General features: G+C 38.2%; 1 protein-coding gene and 1 long non-coding RNA gene across 3 annotated transcripts in view; both read right to left on the bottom strand.

The window, feature by feature from the left end:
• Positions 1–23,497, bottom strand: part of LOC127956715 (potassium voltage-gated channel subfamily D member 2-like) — a 121,372-nt gene that overhangs the window by 13,902 nt on the left and 83,973 nt on the right. The gene's annotated exons all lie outside the window — the stretch shown is intronic.
• LOC127956716 (uncharacterized) lies at positions 3,755–5,419 on the bottom strand. The gene is made up of 2 exons (XR_008153623.1): positions 4,338–5,419; positions 3,755–3,845 (listed from the first exon to the last, which is right to left on the bottom strand). It is a non-coding gene; the product is annotated as an uncharacterized LOC127956716 (long non-coding RNA).

The following is a 23,497-nucleotide window of genomic DNA, read 5'->3' on the forward strand; positions in this document are numbered from 1 at the left end:
TAGAAACTTTATTAAAAAAAAAATTTTTTCCCAAAGGAAGGTTTTGTCTGATAGAGCTAACTTCTGAAGACAGTCACACTCACGCTGTGTCTGAAAAAGAAACTTTGAGAGCACCTTTATGGCCACAGTGCAATTACGATCCAATCAGCCGGCACAGGAAACGGGTCATCAAAAGACACCCACTGTCTGAAAGTAAACAGCTGTAAAAGCATGTACACCCAAACACAATCCTACAGATTACAGGGGCTGGATGAATTCCAATGTGAGAATGAAAGACTCCTCATATGACAATGAAAGCAGTAAAGCCCTCTATCTCAGCTCTTCGGCTTTAGCGTTATGTGAAATGAGAGAAGATGGGTGGATGGACGGAAAGAGACTGTGAGATTAAAAATCTAAGAGCTCACTGACTTAATTGTGCTTGCTTCATGAAGCTCTGGACTGATTGGAGATGAAATATGCTTATCAAGTCTAACGAATGCGGCACTCATTAGAATATTGAGAGACTGAGTTAATGACGAGAGCGTTCCATTTAACTAAGCTTGCCTTGGCTCTAACTCTTATTCACAGTCACACATGACAGAAATGCAATCACTCTCCAAGTTTTATTGTCCTGCAGTGCTTGTGCAGTATGTGACTATTTTTAAAGCACTGAAATTACAATCATAATAATTCACACAGTATTCGCAAACTGACATTATATAAATATTTGCTAGAGTGCTAAATTAGAATATGTCTCCAAAACAATGATTTGTAATAGAAACTGAAAGTTTTCCTTGCATCTTTAAAAATGTGTACATATAACAACGTTGTCAAAATGATCCCTGCTCACACGGATCCACAAAAATGACTATTATGCATGCAAGGCCAGTAGTTGGCAATGTCACTTTGCCACACTTTGACGCATATGCATTTGTATATACTGAACACATAGTACGCAGGTGCATGGTGTCTAGTTTTCACAAATTTCCATTTACCTGAGACAGCAGGTCTTATTACTTCCAAAAACTTTGAAGCTTGTTTAAAAGTTAAAAGTTCACATTTTCAGGCCTCCAAAACACCATGATTGTGTAAATGAACGGCCAAAACATATAAAAGGCATTTCATTTTTATTAGAAAATGTTGTTGTGTAAACACACGCTTAATCTAGACTAAACTAGACACAAACTGACCTTAGAAGTCTGTGAAAGTCCAATTTTGTTAAATGGCACAGTCTAACCTACGGGGAATTGCTCTTATCACCTAGTTGTTGCACTTTTAATGACACCACATCAAATTTTAAGCCTGATCATTTAGAAAATTTGTGGTGGACAGATGCGATTGTGATTGTGAAGTCCCAACACTGATCTGCAACTCATCTAAGTGAAGGAAGCAAAACAAGCAGGTTGTGTTTGTCATGCACGAGCGGCTCTCCTGAGATCTCATTCTCCTTTACCGCGGCCCGGCGCAGCACTGTAGGTGAAATCTCACAACTGAGGGTTTCATGAAAGGCTTTTGTGAATGCTTTATGCGGAGACGGTTGGAAGCTTCACACGAGACCCCCTCCTCCCTCATCAATAATTCTGTCTATGCTTTCCTCATCCCTCCCATGAATCCTCAACAATCTGTTTTATCCCATCTTACCGTCCTACCTCTTTTCACTCTCTCGGCTTCTATAACACATACATTTTGTGGACAGATACACTCATTCAGACTCATATCAGAGATGTCCCCAGTTCGAGCACTGGCTGAAGGCGAGACAGATACACAGAGTTTATCACATCAACCAATGCTTTCTTCTCCTGAGCTCTTAGCACAAGCAGGTACAAAGTCCTTGACCTGATAATGAAAGATGTTCTCCTGGCATTCAAATACAGCTTCTTGTAGAGGGATAAAATTGAAGGAGAGAGAGAACAAGAGATGATAAGGGTCTTTTATCTTTTCTTATAAACCCACCGAATGGTCTCTTGCTACACTGACTCACAGCAGATCAATCAGAGATAAAGCTCTGAGCTCACTTTTGTGTCCGAGAAAAAAAAAAACTCTAATGTGTGAAGCTCAAGGTGTTCGATTTCCAGAGAAAATCACTCTTAATGATCATTATATGGACAGAACCGCCCTTTTCGCACAGCTGGGTGCTGTGACTGGTGATGCTGTTTGTTTCTCGGCTTGGGGAACAGCGTGTGAAACGCAATGAGATATGGAGGAGGAACAGAGCAAGGTCATCGCTGAAGGTGAAAACGAGGAACGTGGGTAGGTTGTGACGTGCTGACATTGAAAAAGAGGAGGGTGAATGACCTATCATGGGCAAACACGATACACTCATAACCCAATCAATTAGAGCAATCTCATTCCCCTACTGCGACCCGCTCAGTAAAAGAACAATAGAGGAGACAAGCAATCGAGATACTAACGTATGCTAAGATGCTAAACAACAGTGACATTTTTTTCTGCACAAAACTCTAGCAGACTGTGTTTAACCTCTTCAGCTCTGCAGCATATTTTGAATTTTTTACAGAATTAGGCATACCAGAATTTAAAAGAGAGCCCTACTCGCATACTTTGGAATAAATTGATACAAATGGTCTCATTTGACAGAAAACTCTCTGAATTTTAAAACATGGGTAAAATATTGCATATTTTGTATTTTATATGTTTACAATACTGTGATAAACACTGACAAAAAGTCATATTTTTATTATTATTTTTTATTAAGTTTTTATTTAAGAGTCTGTAATTTAGGACTTGTGTGGTCTATGTCGCTTCAGACAATCTCTTTTGATTCCACTAGGTGGCATTAAACAGGAGAAAAAAGAATTTTTTTGATAACATCTTCTAAGCAAAAGTTATTTAGCTTTAATAGAAAGGAGGCGTTAGACTCTCCAAGTGTACTTTTACAGTCACCATTTTTGATTACTGAAACCAGCAAGCATACCTGAACTTAAAAGACAGCCCTAACCACATACTTTGGAATAAATTGATACAAATGGTCTCATTTGACAGAAAACTCTCTGAATTTTAAAACATGGGTAAAATATTGCATATTTTGTACTTTGTATGTTTACATTACTGTGATAAACACTAACAAAAAGTCAGATTTTTATAATTTTTTTAATTAAGTTTTTATTTAAGAGTCTGTAATTTAGGACTTGTTTGGTCTAGGTCACTTCAGAAAATCTCTTTTGATTCTACTAGGTGGCATTAAACAGGAGAAAAAATAATTTTTTTGATAACATCTTCTAAGCAAAAGTTATTTAGCTTTAATCGAAAGGAGGCGTTAGACTCTCCAAGTGTAGTCACCATTTTTGATTACTGAAACCAGTAGGCATAGCTGAACTTAAAAGACAGCCCTAACCACATACTTTGGAATAAATTTATAAAAATGGTCTTATTTTACAGAAAACTCTCGGAAGTTTAACACAAGCACAAGATATTGCATATTTCGTATTTTGTATTTTTACTATATTGTGATAAACACGGAAACAAAGTCAGATTTGTATTATTTTTTAAAGTAAGTTTTTATTTAGGAGTCTGTTATTTAGGACCTGTTAGGTCTATTTCCCTGCAGAAAGTTTCTTTTGATTCCACTAGGTGACAGTAAAAAGATAAAAAAATAATTTTGTTGATAACATCTTCTAAGCAAAAGTTATTTAGATTTAACCAAAAGGAGGCGTTGGAGTCTCCAAGTTCTGTAGCTTTACCTGAAGAGACAGAATGTCTTATGTCTCCAAGTTTCCTCAAAAAACTCATGTCATGGAATAAGCAAAATAAGGCAAAGTTCTGTTCTTACATTTTATTTTACACACACACACACACACAACAAGTATCCCGACTTGCTGGCTCCCATTCTTCACCACTGGATGCTACAACTGCAAAACAAAACAAAATGTATAAATTTACACTGCAATCCCAAAATACATGCTAAAATGACATACACAAAAATAATCCAGATATGCAAGTAACAGAAAGAGGAAAATAATTTGATTACACATACACAATTCCATGAGTAAATAAATGAGAACAACCCTTGCATATCTTATGTATATGTGAATTGCATTCATGTGTTCGTTGCGTGTGTGTAATTCAAATATGTAACGAACACATGAATGCAATTCACATATACATAAGATATAAAAATGCACAAGGCAGTACACGTATATATAATATTGATAAATAAATTAATGCAAAAACAAATTAGCATGCAACTAACGAAGGCAACCGATGAATGCAATTCGCGTATACAAGAAAGACATAAACTGCACAAGGCAATACACTTATGAATGCAATCGATGAATAAATTAATGCAATAATAATATTAGCATGCAACTTACAAATGCTTGATACAAACAACGTATACTTACTCAAAATAAGGGTCTTCTCCCAGTTTGTAAGCAGCTTCTCTGACCGAGTCAAAGCTAGCTAGCATCGCTGCAAGTTTCAGTGTCGGACATCCGATCAAACTCCTCCAAAGCCGCCTCCACACCAACAAAAAACTTTCTTGAAGTCATTTTTCAGAGACATATAACTCTAACAGTAATAAAAGCACGCAATAATTCGCTAAAACGCTATCCAAAATCACAAACCAACTTCCGATCAACTCATCAATAATCATCTGCGCCCGTTTGCGCCGTTTTCTTTTGTCCCACCTCCTCAACTTTGGAAAGGAACAACTCGGGCTCTGAATGGTCTAGAAGCTTGATCGATGTGTCTATGGAGAGGGGAGGCTGTCAGCTTTCATGACATAGGACGCACTGCGTGATGACGTCATTGCAAGTCGAAAGGAATCAAAGAGAGTCGATACAAATACTGGTCATGGTTTACGCTGCATTGCATGTTTTGATCTGCGCATCTGAGACATATTATAGTGCCGTTTAGCCATGCATGCTCACAGACACACGAGAATGCTCTCATTTTGAAGAAAACAACCTAATGTAAAAGCTGATATATGATTTTAGGCTAGTATGTGAGCACAGATGTAGTTATCAGCGCAGAAATATGACGCATACGTTTGCTTGTTCACATAAGTAATTTCAGTTTTCGTGATTCTTTTGAAAATTATTATTTGTTATGTCACTGTAATGTATAAGATCGGTGAAATAAAGTACACAGTGACATTCCTGAGAGTGAGAGCTTTCATTTGATGTGTGACTTGTCCATGTTTGGTGAGTTTGTGTGCTATAAATATGAAATATGAACATTATTCATCTGATTTTCTCAAGGGGGGGTGGTTGTGGAAGAACGAATTTATACCTTATTATTTTCTTTTATGTAAAATTAATGCAAATACCATGGGACTTGCAAGAAAGCAGAGGTTCTAAGCTTTCAAAAAATACCATATATGACTAGTTTTGTGCTTCACAGTTTATAGATTTTTAAAGAATAATATGATGACCTCCCCGCGGACCCACCGGTGGGTCCTAGGGCGTGGCCAGAGTTCAAGAGGTTAAGCTTTAGGACATAAGTAGACTGAAAGAGAAAGTGAGGGTAGTGTTTACACAAACATACACTAAGCTACGAACCAAGTTTAATTAGCTTGACAAGATTTTCTTCAAACTGTTTCTGCACAATGACAATAGCTGAAACTAATGGTAACATCTATGCTAACCTTTGCGATGTAGCTAAAAAATAGTTTAAACAAACTTTAATAAATTAGAATGGCAAGTTCAAATATTTGCTCCACTGTGACAGCTGACATTAAGGAGAAAATGGATAACATTTGCACTAAAGTTGGCTATAATGCCTGTTGCAGCAATTCACACTCAATATTGAATTAAAAATTGCGTTTTGACACGACAATCCACAATGACAGAACTTGGCCTGAGAGACAAAGCTAAAAGTATAAAACAAGTGGGTATAAAACAAGTTTAAATAAATAAGTAAATAAATAAGTAAATTAAATAAGTGTTCCTGTAGCTCAATTGGTTGTGCATTGCGCTAAGGCTAGGGGTTCGATTCCCCGGGAACACATGATGTAAAAATTGATAGCTTGAATAGACTGTAAGTCGCTTTGGATAAAAGCATCTGCTAAATGAATAAATTTAAATAACTTGCTTTAACTAATTATTATGGGAAGATTCTCTTCAACATCCTAACAACAGTTCTTCTGAAAGAGAAAACTGAGGTTAGCATTTAAGTTAACATTAAGTAAGATTTAGTGCATCTTGCAGCAAACTGCACTTGTATTGCATAAAAAATTGAGCTGACAAATTTTGAAGGTGATGCACAAAACAGCGCTTGCATAGCCAGGATCCTTCAGACCAACATCATAGGCAGCTTCCTCTCTCAGTTCCTTTTCTATGCAAAATAAAAAAGCGGTTTAAACTACTGGAAATAATAACGGCACCATTTCCAGCCATAATTGAAGCTCTGGATGTTTGTTTTATATGATTTTTTTGTTTCCTGAAGAGATTTTAATGTGTTTACTAATTTATTTTCTGCTTTTGGTCCAATAGGACTTGCGTCGTGACTAAGTGTTAATCAGCATAATTATGATCACATAGCTGCTATTATGTGTAGATGCTAAGGACCTACCAGGCAGAACTGTGGGAGCTCCCCTGTCTCACGCAGTAGACTGAGGAAAAGGGGGAAAAAAAAACAGTATATTTTTAACCATTTCGCACCGTATATCTACAATCTTTTGCATATGCAACAGATGGTTCATGTGGAATCTGCACTGGCAGAGCTTAAACCCAAAGACAAAACCTTTTTTGGCCTTCCTTTTACTCATATTTTAATTGCCAATATTGTTGAAATAAAATGCTTAAATTTGTGGCTAATTTGATTTTTCTTACTGCTACCAGTAGGTTAATTACTGCTAATTTTCACACTACTTCTGCAACGCAGATGAACAGGATGTATAATGAGCAAAAGGGGTTTGATTAGTGCATCAGAACACATTGTTGTGTCGTAAAGTTCAAAAGAAATAGCCGTGACGAACTAATAAGGCCATCACTAGCACCAACGCTAATGATATGAGAAAACGATCTGGGGAATCCAGAGTGCACATGAAGATGAGACGACATTAGTGCCGCTAAGTACCTGCAGCAGGTGCTCATATGAACAGTCGAGTACATTAACACATGTCCACCGTCATGCCATATTTAATGTCCTATGACCTCTACAGTTAACGCTTCTGTAAAACATTTATGATTCACACACACACACTTAACTCTGAGGCCATCTTTCCATCTGCCACCCTCCTGAATGAGCGATTTTGTATCTATAATCAGTCATATAACTCGTATAATTTAACCTCCAGACTTTCATAACAGGGCAGCTAAGGAAAGGCACATAGAGAGCGGCTTAATGTGAGAAATGGCTTCATTCTTTCATTCCTCTATTTCCGAGGGAAGCTATTTGTGCATATGGCAAGTGAGTGAGGTCAAATCAATGAGCTGTCCCTGACATTATCACAAAGGAAAACTCCTTATCAAATGGCAAAGGCCAATGTGCAATAACGCTGTGTGGGAGAAAGAAAGCAGGTATGATGGTAGAACATGAATAGATATAGCATCATTGAGACACTAGCAGAGGTCACAGTGTGGCGCTGATGTCAAGCGGCATAATGCTGCAATAATGTTTCGGAAAATGTGAGAGAACGCCTAGCGTTACTCAGGTGTGTCTGACACTGACCTTCTCGCCATAGCACATCTGTAGCTGTCTGTCTAGCTGACGAACAAATACACACATAAACACTCACACATACTTGCATAGGTTTCACAAAAATGTCTAGGTCTCATTTCACCCTAAAATAAGAAGAAAATTTCACAGAGAGAAAAAAAGTACATTTTTAACACCATCACCATCTACATTACATAAAATGGTTTCAACTACAAATATCATTACAACTATTACAAACCATCAACTTTTAACCATTAAAATGGTTTCCTGTAAAGTGGTTTAGGACATATTCCATAGGATTTATTGGTTTTAACAAGCCACCAACAAAAGGTGCCAAATTACCAGTAGAGACCCACAGGAACCATTACAGTTTCCATTGAACCAATACAATTCCCATTATAACCAGTAAAACTATTTTTTGTTTGTTTTTTCAGCAGTTGAGAAACATGCTGCAATTACGATCAGCAATTACCTTTTTTCTTTCTTTCTTTAAAAATATTCCTCTTCCAGTTCTACAATGTATCTGGATGTCTGGTCTTTCTTTTTTCTCATCAATTCAGCGATGATTCTCATTACTGCAAACAGGGTCAGCCTATCCTATAGATGAAAAGGTAGATTGCCTTTGGCTCCGATGAGCCTGAGGGTCCCCACAAGGAGATCCATGCTAGAATAGCAGATCAGAACCGCCAAGGCAAGAACGCCTCTCATCCCTTCCGACTGTAAACATCCTATCATGACCCAGACATGTCCTTGACAGGTTTTATAAATTCAGCCATGCTTATGCACAACATCTAGAAGCAGACGTGTTATTTATACACCCACGCACTGAATGTCTGTCTTAAAAAACCTGAATTTTTATAAATACAGATCTGACTCAGTCTCAGTCAGTTCCATTGATTGTCTTTGTAGTCCTGGAGGAAAGGCAGCGCACACAAACCCATACTCGCATGAGGAAGGAAACACAAACAATTGTCAAACGAGAGACTTATTGCCATTTCTGGCAGCTCAGAGCTAAACATACACACAAAATCCCACTAAATTATGCACACAGACACACACAAACATATATATTCATAGACAAGCCCCAGTTTGACACTTCTCTCCACCTACAGACCAGAGCACGGAGGACAATTAGTCAACCAGGCCTTGGGCAAGACAGATACAGATGCCATATTTCTCTCTAATCCAGTAATAGTGTCTCCACTGAGCTCCCACAGTCAATGTAAGAGTGTGTGTGTTTATACTAATGATGCACGAAGGATTCAGAAGTTTTATTAGTAGATTTTGGTATTAAGAATCCAGGAGAAAATCACACATTGTTTGGATTTTACACCATTCAGGCATACATGAGGCATAAAGCACTCGTTTCAGCTTCAGATGTAAATGTGAGAATTATACAGTGATTCTGATGATTTTAAATATTTTATATCAAAGTTTGGAAACACTTTAGTATAGGGACTAAATCTCACTAGTAACTATTTGCTTATTAGCATGATTATTATTAACATATCGGCTGTTTAGTAGTAATTCTAAAGCAAATACTCTGCATGACCATATCCTACCCTATACCTAAACATAACAACTACCTTACTAACTACTATTAAGCAGCCAATTAGGAATCCATTCAAAAGCAAAAGTCATAGTTAATGGTTTGTTAATAGTAGGAATTGAACCTTAAAATAAAGTGTGGCCTGTAGTTCAATGTTAACATTTTTTTTAACATATTAGTTAACATTTAAAATCTCGTATGCCCATAGTGTGGCCTGTAGTTCAATGTTAATTTTTTTCTTAACATATTAGTTAACATTTAAAATCAAAATGAAAATTTTTTCAAAAGCATGTATTAATTCTTGATACAGCCAATTTCTACATATTAAAATTATTATTATTATTTAAATATTTTAATGTACACCCATTTATATCCATCTGTGTACACGTGTACACAGTTTTAACACTATGCCAGCTTACATAGCTATTTTAAAGGGGAAGTAACATGTAAAAAAGCACTCTTGTTCAAAATTTTAGGGTCGGTAAGATATAAAAAAATGTAAGAAGTCTCGTATGCCCATAGTGTGGCCTGTATTTCAATGTTAACATTTTTTTTAACATATTAGTTAACATTTAAAATCAAAATGAAAAAATTTTCAAAAGCATGTATTAATTCTTGATACAGCCAATTTCTACATATTAAAATTATTATTATTATTTAAATATTTTAATGTACAGCTAACATAAATTTGCAATGAACAAGTTACTGTTATTAAGTGATGTAAAATAGTTATTCATTGTTTGTCTTTTGTCATGACTGCTGATAATGAACTGCAAAGATTTTCTAAAAATTCTACATATTTTTAAAGTGTCAGTTTTTTAAGATTCATCTCGCACAATGCCAAATTGATGGCACTACATACCAATTTATTCAAAGATCAAACACTTTTTGTGATCTGTTTGTTATAATCTGTAATAAAGCAACAATAACAGCACTTTTCATGCTCTTTCAAAGAAAATCCACGATATTCATGTAATTCAAAATAAATAAATTCAAATAAATATTGCCAAGCTATGTTGGGCCATTGTTGTGCCTCTTTCATTCAAACATTTATAATAGAAGTATTTTAAAACCCTGTTTAATTGTATATATATACACACACTTGTGTGCATACTTAAAAACAAACACTCAAGTAAGACTCTTCGCCTCCAATGTTATGTTTTGAGTTCATTTTGCAAGAATAAAGCCTGAATTATGAGGGTCAGACCCCACAAAACCCCCATGATTCACAATCTGGGTAAGAAAATGCAAACAGAAATCTCAGTAGCACTGAACTTCGAACAGAGTATTTATTGGCTCATGTAATTTTGCTTTCATACCAATAAAATTCTGGTATTCACAGCTGCATTTAACAAATTTACTAGCTTTAAACTCACTTGACAGAATCTTGCAGATTATTTCTAGGGCTAAATATTAGAAGTGGAGTTATCTGAGGCTGTTAAGTCTGTTATGAGTGCTTTGTGAAAGCAGAAGAACTGTAAAAACCTGATCAGCTTTTCATCATAAGGTCTTCACACACTCACACCTGAGTCTGTACGGAGTCTGTGACGAATAAACCAGTCTTGTTACTTCTGAAAGAGTGTCTCCGGTAGAGCCGCTATAATTCATGGAATACAAAATGAGCGGGAAAACTGAGCCAAGGATGGAGGGGGATGAAAGGCGGGCAAACTATAAATAGCCCACCTGGGCTGCTTCACTCATCTGTCTGCTTTTGAACTTGTCATCCACCAAATTGGTGCTGCGGGCCATGTCATCCATCAATTTTTGCAGAAGGGGTGAGGAGAGGTGCTAGAAGAGCCTTACCCCTGGCAACCACGCAATCCCTCATTCGCACACTGATCCATCACACTATCACATCCATATCACAAAGACACACACACACAAAGGTCCCCTTTACAACACATTTCATGTCCAGATAGCATCTGGATTTCTTAAAAAAATATGTATTTTTTTATATATATATAGCAGGAACTGCATTAAAACCTTGCATTCTTGTGTTCCTCTACTTACCCAGTGCACTTATAAAGGATACTTATCTGAAAATGAGCAATCAATTATATTGCTGAATATTGCAAAATATTGATGCATGCTTTCCTTTTTTGGAAATATTTATGCCACTTTTCCAACTTCAGACCAATCAATGAATGGGAAGATAAAAGGGAAAATGTTGAAAATCTAGCTTAAAACTTTTCATAATGGTTTCATATGGTTTTGAAACACTTTTATGTTTATTAAAAGTTAATGTGTCTGTGAGTATTCATATTATCTTCAAAAAGTAAATAACATATATTTTTTTTTTAATATGAATGATAAATATTTTTTGGGGAAAGAAAATGGTCAAGCTAATTTAGATTTTCTTTTTCAAGAACTTTTTTGTTTTCTTATTCTAAGGCTTTTTCTTCCCATAAAAAATAACTAAATAACAAAATTTTATTTAAAAAACGTGTTAATAAGAAAAAAAGTTGTAGGCCTATTTATGAATAAAACAATCTGGGCAAAATAAGTTTCGTGATTGATTTAGAAACCAGAAAATAAGAAAAGTGAGAAAAATAAACTGCAACAGTGTGACTAAAAGAGCTTGTGATATCAATCAAAAATATATAGTGTTACTGATGGATAAACGCTTGACAGATAAGTTTACAACAGACGAAAACAAATCAAAGACCACCGCTGAATGTGTTGATCCAATCACAATGTGTCCTGGGTGCATGTACAGCTGGATTTACCTCTGGATTTTAATGATACCAGCTGCAAAGGGACATTTAGGCACCACAAAATTTTATTTTTTCCCTAATTTTCAACACCAAAATCACATGCTGTGTTTATCAATTTGTTAATGTGCAAATGGAGCTTTTCTTGAAGTGTTTGTGTGATTATCACCTGACAGATCATACTGGCTCTGCTCTGGGTTTGATGAGCTAAATACAGTCAGACAATGAGCCTCCCCGTCGAGCCTGTAATCACATTCAGCACCAATAAATGTGATTACGTAGCAGTTACATACTTACACGCAAAAGCAAAACAGCAAATTTACCCAGAACTCCTTGCACCACACTCATCAGATAAAAGAAGTGTTTTATTTTTGAGTAAATAATGCCATTTCACACGTCATTACTTGGAATCAAAGTCGCAAGCAGGTTGATTTACAGAGCGAGGCGAGAACGGCAATCTACCGCAGTGAAGCGTGTTTGAGATCTTCTTTGATCCGTGGTGTTTCATGCTCAGAGAAGCGTACTTCTTTGATAAACAGTACTCTTTTGTTTGCATCTATTTGCAGGAACGTGTGTTTTGAAGCACTTCTCTATGTGCGTGTGTGCGTGTGTGTGTGTGTGTGTGTGTGTGTGTGTGTGTGTGAGTCCACTAGGGGGCGCTCAAACACAAAACAGCTCCTTGGCACAACCTTGGTGACACTCAGAGGTCCTGCGCACAGCATGTCCAAACCAAACTAACCTAAACCAAACTCTAATCCCAAAAGCAACTTGAGCTGCTGAAACACATCCAGAACTCTACCCCTCCCGTACACCATCTGCTCCCGGCCAACAGGGGGCACGACACGGCCAGAAGAGAAGATTTGTCGCCCGTTAATATATTCTCTTTCATATCAAACCATGACAACAGATGTAGATTAATGAGTGTGGTGTTAAGACGGGCTGCGCACAGTCAATCATCGACAGAGTCACTCAGAATACAAAACACTGGGTCAGTATAACAGCTGACTTCAGATGTGACGGACATCAGAGAGCTGAATCTGTTCAGGGATTGCATGCCATACATCGAGTCATGGTGCTCCATCAGATGACGAGTTTGAATCTGGCTAGCAACATTACCCAATGTCCCATATATATCCATATGTATGTATGTGTACCCATTTATATCCATCTGTGTACACGTGTACACAGTTTTAACACTATGCCAGCTTACATAGCTATTTTAAAGGGGAAGTAACATGTAAAAAAGCACTCTTGTTCAAAATTTTAGGGTCGGTAAGATATAAAAAAATGTAAGAAGTCTCGTATGCCCATCAAGGTTGCATTTATTTGATCGAAAATACAGTCAAATATATTTTAGAATATTACATTAAAATAACTGTTTTTTATTTTAATCCACTTTAAAATGTAATTGATTCCTGTGTTGTTGACAAAGCTGAGTTTTTATCATCTATTACTCTTCAGTGTCACACAGTCCCTCGGAAATCATTCTAATGCGCTAATTTGCTGTTCAGAAGGGATCTCTTATTAATGTTTAAAACAGTTCATATTTATGAGATTCCTTGATGAACAGAAAGATTCAAAAAACAACTGCATTTATTTGAAAAGGAGATCTTTTGTAACATAAAAGCAATAAAACAATTTCAAATAAAACAACGGTTCAGATCTACAAATGTCATTTTCGGCTGCACTGTCCCTTTAATTGTGAAACACTACTATAGAAAAATGACATACTCAAAGTGAATCCCGAGTGTAATTTATCATTTCCACAAATTTGTTCTGAGCGATTACAGTGTGTCGGCCCCCAGTAGAATTATGCATCCGTTATGCTAACCTCTCATCTGAGCGTCTTTTGAGATAAATCACGCCCCTCTTCCGCACTAAAGTGCCAGACTCAGATCTGCCATCTTATTTTCTGGGTACAATCTATAGCCTATATGCATATTAATCCTTGATTTCATGCGCCTCCTGAAAGTCACTAAAAATGCTCACGGTCAGACTCTCCCTCTCTGCGCTCGCAGGGCCCTCAGTGGGTTTCCAGGAGTTGGCTATTAATCAAGCACGTCCTCGGGTCTTTTCGCCATCCTGCGGTCCAAGTTTACAAGGTATTCCAGCAAGACCTGTTCCTAAAAATCTCAGCCTACAGCTGCTTGTTTAACACCACCACGCAGGCATCACAGTCTCTCCTGAAGAACTCGAGGATCTCTGCATGTCTGACAAACAGGTTGTCTCATTAAGCCAGTTATAAATGTCTTCTGACAGACCGTTCCTCTGCTCACAGTGGCGTCTCTGCTTCCCTCCATCCTTCTCTACCTCCACCTGTATTTCTCTTCTCTTTCTCTTCTCTCCCTTCACTCGCTCTGTCATCACTCAGCAGGGTGTACACTTCGGAGGTGTGATTGCACAGATGGAAAGGTGTAAATAAGAAAGGGTGTGCGGCACACACACACACTCGGACACACAAAGTGCCAACAAAAGGACATATAGTAGCTGAAAATAGCCAATTGTCTCTTTTTCTCTGCCTTATTTCCCTCCTTGTGTAGTGTTTGGCTGCTTCTGCAGTGAGGGTGATGCAGCAGGTGTGTGTGTGTCTCAGGTTTTATACCTGTGGAAGGGCAATAGCAGGTGCGTGTGTGCGTTAGCGACAGCTTGCTCTGTTAGTGAACCGCAGGTGGAGCGCAGAGGTTAGCCTCTGCGGCTGTCTGTCCTGCTGGGTGTGTGTGTGTGTGTCTGTGATTTCATGCCCTCAACACAGTTAACCTTGTGTGTGTATATGTGTCGCATGATTACAGATGAAAACAGACTGGAGGAGCCATGTTCAAAAAATATATGCACACCTGTGACAAAAATAATAATTAAATCAATAAAATAAGAAAATAATTTATTATTGCCTGTCAATTAATAATATAATATAATATAATATAATATAATATAATATAATATAATATAATATAATATAATATAATATAATAACTGTTATCCTTCTGTTTTTAGTTTGTACCTTTTACATTTGAAAATGTTTACAATTTTTCACATATTTTCCATTTGTCTACTGTTAATATATTTCCTCATTTCTCATTGCCTGTCATATATTATGAATTTGTTAAAAACGTAATAAAAACTAATTAAGGAGAAAATTAAACATCTGAATAATTAAGCTAGTTAGGACAGGGCGTTTGTCTAATTATATTACTGACAGAGGAATTGCTCATTTTGATTATTATTAATAATAAACCTGGTTGCACACTCTGAGTCATATTTTGGGAATCATACCTTTTTTACTTACTGGGGCAAAATGTCACACTTTGATTTTAACTTTTACTGAACATTAATGGGTTTTATTGTATATCGCACCACATATTTCAGATTTGACATTAATTTCTTTTGGCAAATTTACTGTAGCGCAGTCTTTTGTGACTTACTGCTTTAAATCCGGTTTATTTATTTTTTTCTAATAAATCTTTGAGTGTCTTCTTGAACATTAAATATACAGCTTATGTTATTTTAAGCATTAGCATAGCAAACGCCTCTACTGATGGCGTGGCTGTTATGCAATGACCTCCATCACAAGCACTAATTGTTTTCTAATACCTAGCTTGCATTATCTATCATAAACAAAAGCGCTGGAACATCCTTGCCTTTAATCTCCTTTCAGTGATTCAGGTTAATAACGGGCTTATTGAAAACACAGATTCCCCATATAATGCAACCGAGAAAGGCCTTCATTAGCAGATAACGTTGCTGGGAAACCGTCATTAAATTATATACCTCCATTCATTTTTTCGCTATTAATTTTTGCAAAGCCATCTGGCACGTAATGAGGCGCAGAGCAGTTTAGATGCACTTTTCAATTAAATCTGACCTTCAAATGACAGTGCGGGTGTGAATGAGAGAGATGAATGCGAAAAGTTTGGAGAGATGACATATCATTGATTATAAAATCAATTTGAACCTTCTAATTACGACTGATAAGATAAACATAATCTGTGCGAAATATGACAACTATACTCTGTGGACACTTAGCGACAATAAATACTTTATAATGGGAGATAAATCAAGTGATTGGACAAAAAGATAGCAGGCTGATGATTTACATGCAATAAATGTGAATGGGCTGTCAAGTTTTAAAATACATTAAATAGTTAAATATGTAAATGAATGAATAAATGAACAGTACTTATACAATATTTCAAGTATTCTAATAATAATAATAATAATAATAATAATAATAATAATAATAATAATAATAATTGTAGTTTATGTATAAGATAAAATAAAATACATTTATTCTATTTTATAGAAAAGAGCAACATGGACATTCTGCTAACATTCTCCTTCTTCCATTTTTATATAATGAGTGCATAGTACATGAACACTTTATTTAAACTTTAAGCAAAATAGCAACTTGGATACTCTGCTAATGTTCTCCTTTTAAGTTCCACAGAAGAAACTCTCATGAAAAAAAAAAAAAAAAAAAAAAAACATTTGTAAGTCATATGGCTTCTGCCTGAATGAATCTGAATAAGAGAACAGGTCATTTTGATTGTAATAAAAGTCTGTTTTGGTATCTCATTGCCTCAGTAGAGGCACAGTCAGACAGAACACTTGCACTCGCCACGCTGCGGTTCCCTTCACATTAATAAAGCCTACTCTAATTATCAGAATATTACTTGTCAGCCTCCCACTTCAGTCAACTACTGCTAATGGTGACTCAAGCTAATACACTATGACTAGCTCACACAGCTAAACAAGCCCTTTGAAATGTGTCACTGAAGATAAATGGGCATTTGATGCGATTATTTTTTTTTTTGCAGTGAGATGGCATTGATGTGAGCTACATTATGCAAAACACTGCTGGTTGAAGACTAGCACACAAAAACACACACAAAACACATGGTGCTTCAGCACAAAAACTTCCATTTTAGTCACTAACCAGCTACAATTCAGTTGAACCAGACACAAAATGTGCTGAATTGGTGCTACACTGTGTGTGTGAATGTGTGTGTGTGTGTGTGTGTGTGTTCTTGTTTTTGTGACATATCAGGACACAACTCTGTATAATGACATGGGTATGACACAGGTATTACCCATAACCCATGTCCCCATTTTTCAAAACGCTTATAAATCATACAGAATGAGTTTTTGTTTTTTTGAGAAAGTAAAAATGCACAAAGTTTCTTGTGAGGGTAAGGGTTAGGTGTAAGGCCACAGAATATACGGTTTGTACAGTATAAAAACCATTACGCCTATGGGATGAACCCACTTTTCACAAAAACAAACGTGTGTGTCTGTGTGAACAGTATATAGGTCATTATTATTAAGCACAATTATACCTCCATTAAATTACACTTATCACACTGTAGATATATTTGCAAAAGTCATTTGCCACAAATAATGTCACGTTATTACAACACATCCCATAAAATAAAATAAAATAAATAATAGAAAAAAAAAATAGAAAGAAAGAAATGAAAATGTTCTTATGAAACCACAATTTCTGCACAGATGACTTATTGAAAACTACACTGTAGAGTTTGGAGAAAACTCTTGAAATATCAAAGGATGAAAACTTCTTAAAATCGGCTCAGCTCACGCTGCAGGGGTTGCCTGCGAGTTCATCAGTGCTCAGACTTTCAGGAGATATGAGAAAATAGGCTAAGAAACTGTCTGCAGAAAAGCGATACATATATTTTGAGGAAGTAAGACAATCCAGTTTTTTCACCCTTTCGCCACTCATCCTGTCTTTACTCATCCAAGGAAAGCAGAGGTTTAAGGATGACAACGTAAGAGTGGGAAAGTAGGTTGCTGATAAGGAACAGTATTCAGAATGTTTGGTAAGAGCATTCCTGCAAAACTGGGAAAAGTATCTGCTAAAACTGTACAGCACCTACACTGTAGTGACACCGAGTGTATTTGTCCAAAATGATAAGACATAAATACATATTTAAAGATGTCAAGATGAATACATGACAAAACATGCAGAAAAGACAACAAAATATGCCAGAGATTGAGTGACTGAGTGAATGAATGAATAAATGAATGAATTAACAAACAAACAGACGAATGAACGAACGAATGAACAAACAAACAAATATAATGCTATGCTGATATGACATGGTATTTTTTCCAGATCTTTTAATTTAAAAATACTATAAAATGTTTTCAATACTGTATTAACACACACACAAATACACATTTTAAGAACTAAGCATTAAATATTTGTACTCTAAAATATAGAATTTTTTATATTGTTAATATAAATATAATATAAAAAAACGAATTGTTATAATACATATACATTACTGGTAATTATTAATTAATAGTATATTTATTGTGTATATAACAATAAAAAATCTTTATATCTTTATATATATATATTGTGCTGCCCCCTTGTGGGAAGACTTGTTTGTGTTTTGAGTTTCGTGCATTTTGTCCACGTATAGATTCCGTAGTTCAGTGATTCTCCTAACAGTCTCACAGCAAGTCGATCTCCAGTGTGTTAAAGTCTGTAAATCATTATTTTGGTTCCCAAAAAGATCTGTCTGTAAGTATTTATTTGATAGTGATTTTAGCTTCCTTTAGATATTGAATTTAGTAATTTTAACATGTTTTCATTTCATAATTCGTAAGGAATATTTGGCGCTAGTATTGTTAGCTTTCCTTTGGCATTTTCCATGTATATTGGTTTCATGGTAATCGCTCACTAATGCAATAGTTTTTGTGAGAGTTTTAGTCATTCTAAGTTACTTATTTTATATTTGTATTGTACATTCACATTATTGAGATTGTAATATGCATTTTCATTGTTTTTGTATGTTACAGTTTTACAGTCCTTCCAGTAAACACACCAACTGAACAAGAAGCTTCCTGGTTCTTTATTGGAGATTGTTAGCTATCTGTAAAGCTAGTTCACACACACTAGTGAAGGCAGAATAGTAAAAAGACAGATGGAAGTTCAATCAAAAGTCAATACAGAAGACAACACTGCTGCCCCAGACCACCAAAGTACAGTTAGCAATGTTGGTGACCTGTGGGAAACGAGATCGAATTGTTCTAACATCTCACGATCCAGTCAGCGGTCGCGGGCCAGTCAAAGGTCCAACGCAAGCATTTTGGCAGCAAAAGCACGCGCTAAAGCAGCTGCCGCTCAAGCACAGGCATCATACGCTGAAAAAGAAGCAGAGGTGATAAAAGAACAAGCCCACATCGAAGCTGAAGCTGCAAAAAAGAAAGCAGAGCTCACCGCTGATCTCCTCAAACTACGTTTACAGAGTGCAGCTGCAGCCGCCAACGCCGAAGCAAAGGTCCTGGAAGCAGCGGCCGAGGATGAAGATGGATATACCTTGTTTCCAAAAAACAGCGACAACGTCACCCAGCCTATAACAGTTCCACCTGTGCCGACTAATACCCGCATTGCCTCCGCACAAGCTAGCACATTAGTGCTTCCAGCAGCTCAGCAAGAAAAATACAGTGGTGATTTTGTCCAAAATAAAGTCAAAGAGCACAGCATACAAAACAGTGAGATTAGTGAATATGGATTTCAAGAGCTACCTGAGGCACATCCCTCGCAGTATGGTAACACTAGCGGAGCAGATCGTTCTTATGCCCAAAGCTCATTCAAAAATGCCTTTTTCACTTCTCACTCACAGTATCCAACCCCAGTTACTACTGATCATAGATATCAGCCACGCTCTATGAATGAGTCTGCCCCTTTCCAGCCCAAGCTATCGTCTCCATGCCCTGTTGTCAATGCAAACGAGTCCAATTCCCCAGCCACATCAGACTTAGCCAAATATTTGGTTCGCAGAGAGTTGGTTAGCTCAGGGCTCCTGACGTTTGATGATAAGCCTGAAAATTATTGGGCCTGGAAGGCATCTTTTGTGAACGCTATAGTAGGTCTCTATTTATCCCCAAGAGAGGAGTTGGATCTCCTCTGCAAATGGCTAGGCCCCAAATCATCAGAGCAAGCGAAACGATTAAGAGCTGTACACACCTATGATGCCACCGCTGGTGTCAAAATGGTATGGCAAAGATTGGAGGACAGCTACGGGTCCCCTGAAGCAATAGAGAATGCTCTCTTGAAAAAGTTAGAAGATTTTCCCAAAATCGCAAACAGAGAAAATCACAAGTTAAGGGAGCTAGGTGATCTCATCTCTGAGCTTGATGCTGCCCGTGTAGATGGTCTCCTACCCGGCCTAAGTTACCTAGATACGTCCCGGGGCATCACTCCTATTGTTCAAAAACTCCCATTCCACCTCCAAGAGAAATGGATTACTTCAGCATCCTACTACAAAGAACAACACCATGCGTCGTACCCGCCATTACCTTTTTTCGTGAAGTTTGTGTGCGACAAAGCTAAAACCCTCAATGACCCAAGCTTTGCCCCTTTACTTTCTACCAACCCAAGTGTTTATAGGCCTGAAAGACTGAACAAGCCCAATTTCAAAACTGCAGTATCTGTTCGAAAAACTGAAATAACTGCTGCAAAAGGCTATCGTGAATCCTGTGAGCAAAAGGCGGTTGACCCAGATAAACTGTGCCCGCTTCATAACAAACCACACTCTCTCCGCAAGTGTCGTGGTTTCAGAGCAAAGACCTTGGATGAAAGAAAAGCTATTCTCAAGGAAAATAACATTTGTTACAAGTGCTGTTCCTCCATCAACCACATGGCGAAAGACTGTAACACAAGTGTACATTGCATTGAGTGTAAAAGCGACCACCACATAACCGCGCTGCACCCTGGACCAGCACCATGGAAAACAGAAACTCCAGGCTCTGCAAACCCAGACGGGCATGGCGGGGAGCAGCCAGAAAGTCCTATCCAAGCCATTGTGTCTAAATGTACAGAGATCTGTGGCAAAGGTAACAGCTCACGCTCATGCTCCAAGATCTGTTTAGTAAACATTTATCCTGCTGGACACAAAGAAAAAGCAGTGAAAGTTTATGTTGTGTTAGACGAGCAAAGCAATAGGTCTTTAGCAAAGACAGAATTCTTTAAGATCTTTAACGTCAATTCAGGGACCAAAGTTTACACCTTGAAAACCTGCTCAGGTGTGGGAGAAACAAGGGCACGCCAAGCTGACGGCTTCATAGTAGAGTCTCTTGATGGCAACATTAGCGTCCGGCTTCCCACATTAATCGAGTGCAACATGCTCCCAGATGATCGATCTGGGATCCCGACACCGGAGGTCGGAGAACACCACACTCACCTCAAGCATTTAGCAGACAAGATTCCAGATTTGGACCCAAATGCTTCAATTCTGGTCCTCCTCGGTCGGGACATACCGAGAGTGCACAAGGTCAGAGAACACTACAACGGCCCTCACGATGCTCCGTACGCCCAGCGCCTCGACCTTGGCTGGGTCATAATTGGTGAGGTTTGCCTTGGGGGTGCTCACGTGCCAAGCAAAGTCAGTGTTTACCGCACTACAGTGTTGTACAATGGACGCACATCTCTCTTGGACTCTTGCCCCAACTCATTCCATGTCAAAGAAAAAGTTATGAGCTCCAACTCCCCATTTAACTCTTTGAACATGACCAGCTTGATTGACACAGATGAAAACGATTGTCTCACAAACAAATTGTTCATGAGAACTCCTCATGATGACAAACCCGCCATGTCAGTAGAGGATGAACTCTTCCTGGAGATCATGGATGAGCAAATGTTTATGGACGAGTCCAACAGTTGGGTGGCGCCACTACCCTTTAAAACAAACAGGCCCAGGCTACCCAACAACCGAGACCAAGCGGTCAAACGTCTCAATTCGCTGCGGCGCGTACTTGACAAAAAGCCCCTCATGAAAGAACATTTTTTGGACTTTATGCAGAAAATGTTTGAGTCAGGACATGCGGAACCCGTCCCACCACTCGACAAGGACCAGGAGTGTTGGTACCTACCATTCTTTGGTGTCTATCATCCTCGCAAACCTAACCAGATACGTGTAGTGTTTGACTCTAGTGCCACTCATAAAGACACGTCTCTGAACAATGTTTTGTTGAGCGGCCCGGACATGAACAACTCACTTATTGGTGTCCTCTTGCGTTTCCGCAAAGAACCTGTGGCAATCACTGCGGACATTGAGCAAATGTTCTATTGTTTTGTCATTCGTGAGGACCACCGCGACTTTGTGCGTTTCCTGTGGTACGAAGGTAACGATCCCACAAAGGTCATCAGAGAGTACAGGATGACTGTACACGTGTTTGGAAATAGCCCGTCTCCCGCCATAGCAATTTATGGCCTCCGGAGGGCGGCTCTGGCTACACAAGAGGAGTACAGTGAAGAGGCCAGACAGTTTGTTCTTAAAAACTTTTACGTTGATGACGGACTGGCTTCCTTTCCTTCAGACGCCAGTGCCATTCAAACCCTGAAAAGCACCAAAGAAATGCTTGCAGACTCTAACATTCGCTTGCACAAAATAGCCTCCAATAGCCCAGATGTTATGGAAGCGTTTCCATCGGAAGAACGTGCAAAGGGACTGAAGAACCTTGACCTTGGTGCTGAGCCCCTGCCCTTACAGAGAAGTTTAGGGCTGAACTGGGATTTGCAAAATGACTGTTTCACCTTCCTCGTGTCAAGAGAAGACAAGCCATTCACAAGAAGGGGTATTCTTTCTGCTGTTAACAGTTTTTATGATCCCCTTGGGTTTGCTGCCCCCATCATCATGCAAGGCAAGGCTCTCATCCGAGAATTGTGCTCAGAGAACTGTGAATGGGACACTCCATTACCAGCAGAAAAAGAGGCACGATGGAAATCTTGGAAAAACTCGCTTGTTGACCTTGAGAAACTACAAATCCCTAGACAGTATGTGAACACGACATTGCAAGCTACCTGTCAAAAAGAGCTGTGTGTGTTTGCAGACGCTTCTACATCAGCCATATCAGCAGTTGCTTACCTGCGAGCCATAGACACCAAAGGTCATGTCCACATAGGCTTCTGCATGGGCAAGTCCAAACTAGCTCCTAGACAAGTCCACACAGTACCTCGCTTGGAGCTATGTGCTGCAGTTCTGGCAGTGGAGCTGGCAGACATGTTACTGGATGAACTTGACTTCGAAATTCACAAAGTGAAATACTACACTGATAGCCGAGTAGTCTTAGGTTACATCCACAACACCAGCCGGAGGTTTTACGTCTACGTCGCCAACCGTGTTGCTCGCATCAGAAAGTCATCTGAACCCAGTCAGTGGCACTTTGTAAGCACGGAAAGCAATCCTGCTGATCATGGAACACGGTATGTGCCAGCTTCACTACTGAGTTCTACCAATTGGTTTACTGGTCCCGACTTCTTGAGGAGAAGTGATGGAGAGTGTCCTGCGGAATTAAACAGCTTTCAACTTGTTGAACCAGCCACAGACTCTGAAGTCCGTCCACAAGTCTCAACATTTGCAACCACGACTGTGACAAAATCGCTTGGCTCACACAGGTTTGAGCGCTTCTCCAGTTGGAAACGTCTTACACAAGCTATCGCCAAACTCATTGGAAAGGCGAGATCTATTTCAAAAGCTCCCGAGTCAGAGGAATCTAAGATGGATGCTCTAACACAAGCAAAGTTAGCTATTGTGCAAACTGTTCAAGGCGAGATATTTGAAAAGGAAATAAAAACTTTGAACAAAGGGGAGGTCATATCAAAACACAGTCCACTGAA

This window comes from Carassius gibelio, chromosome B4 (genome assembly GCF_023724105.1).
Source record: "Carassius gibelio isolate Cgi1373 ecotype wild population from Czech Republic chromosome B4, carGib1.2-hapl.c, whole genome shotgun sequence".
NCBI lineage: Eukaryota > Metazoa > Chordata > Actinopteri > Cypriniformes > Cyprinidae > Carassius > Carassius gibelio.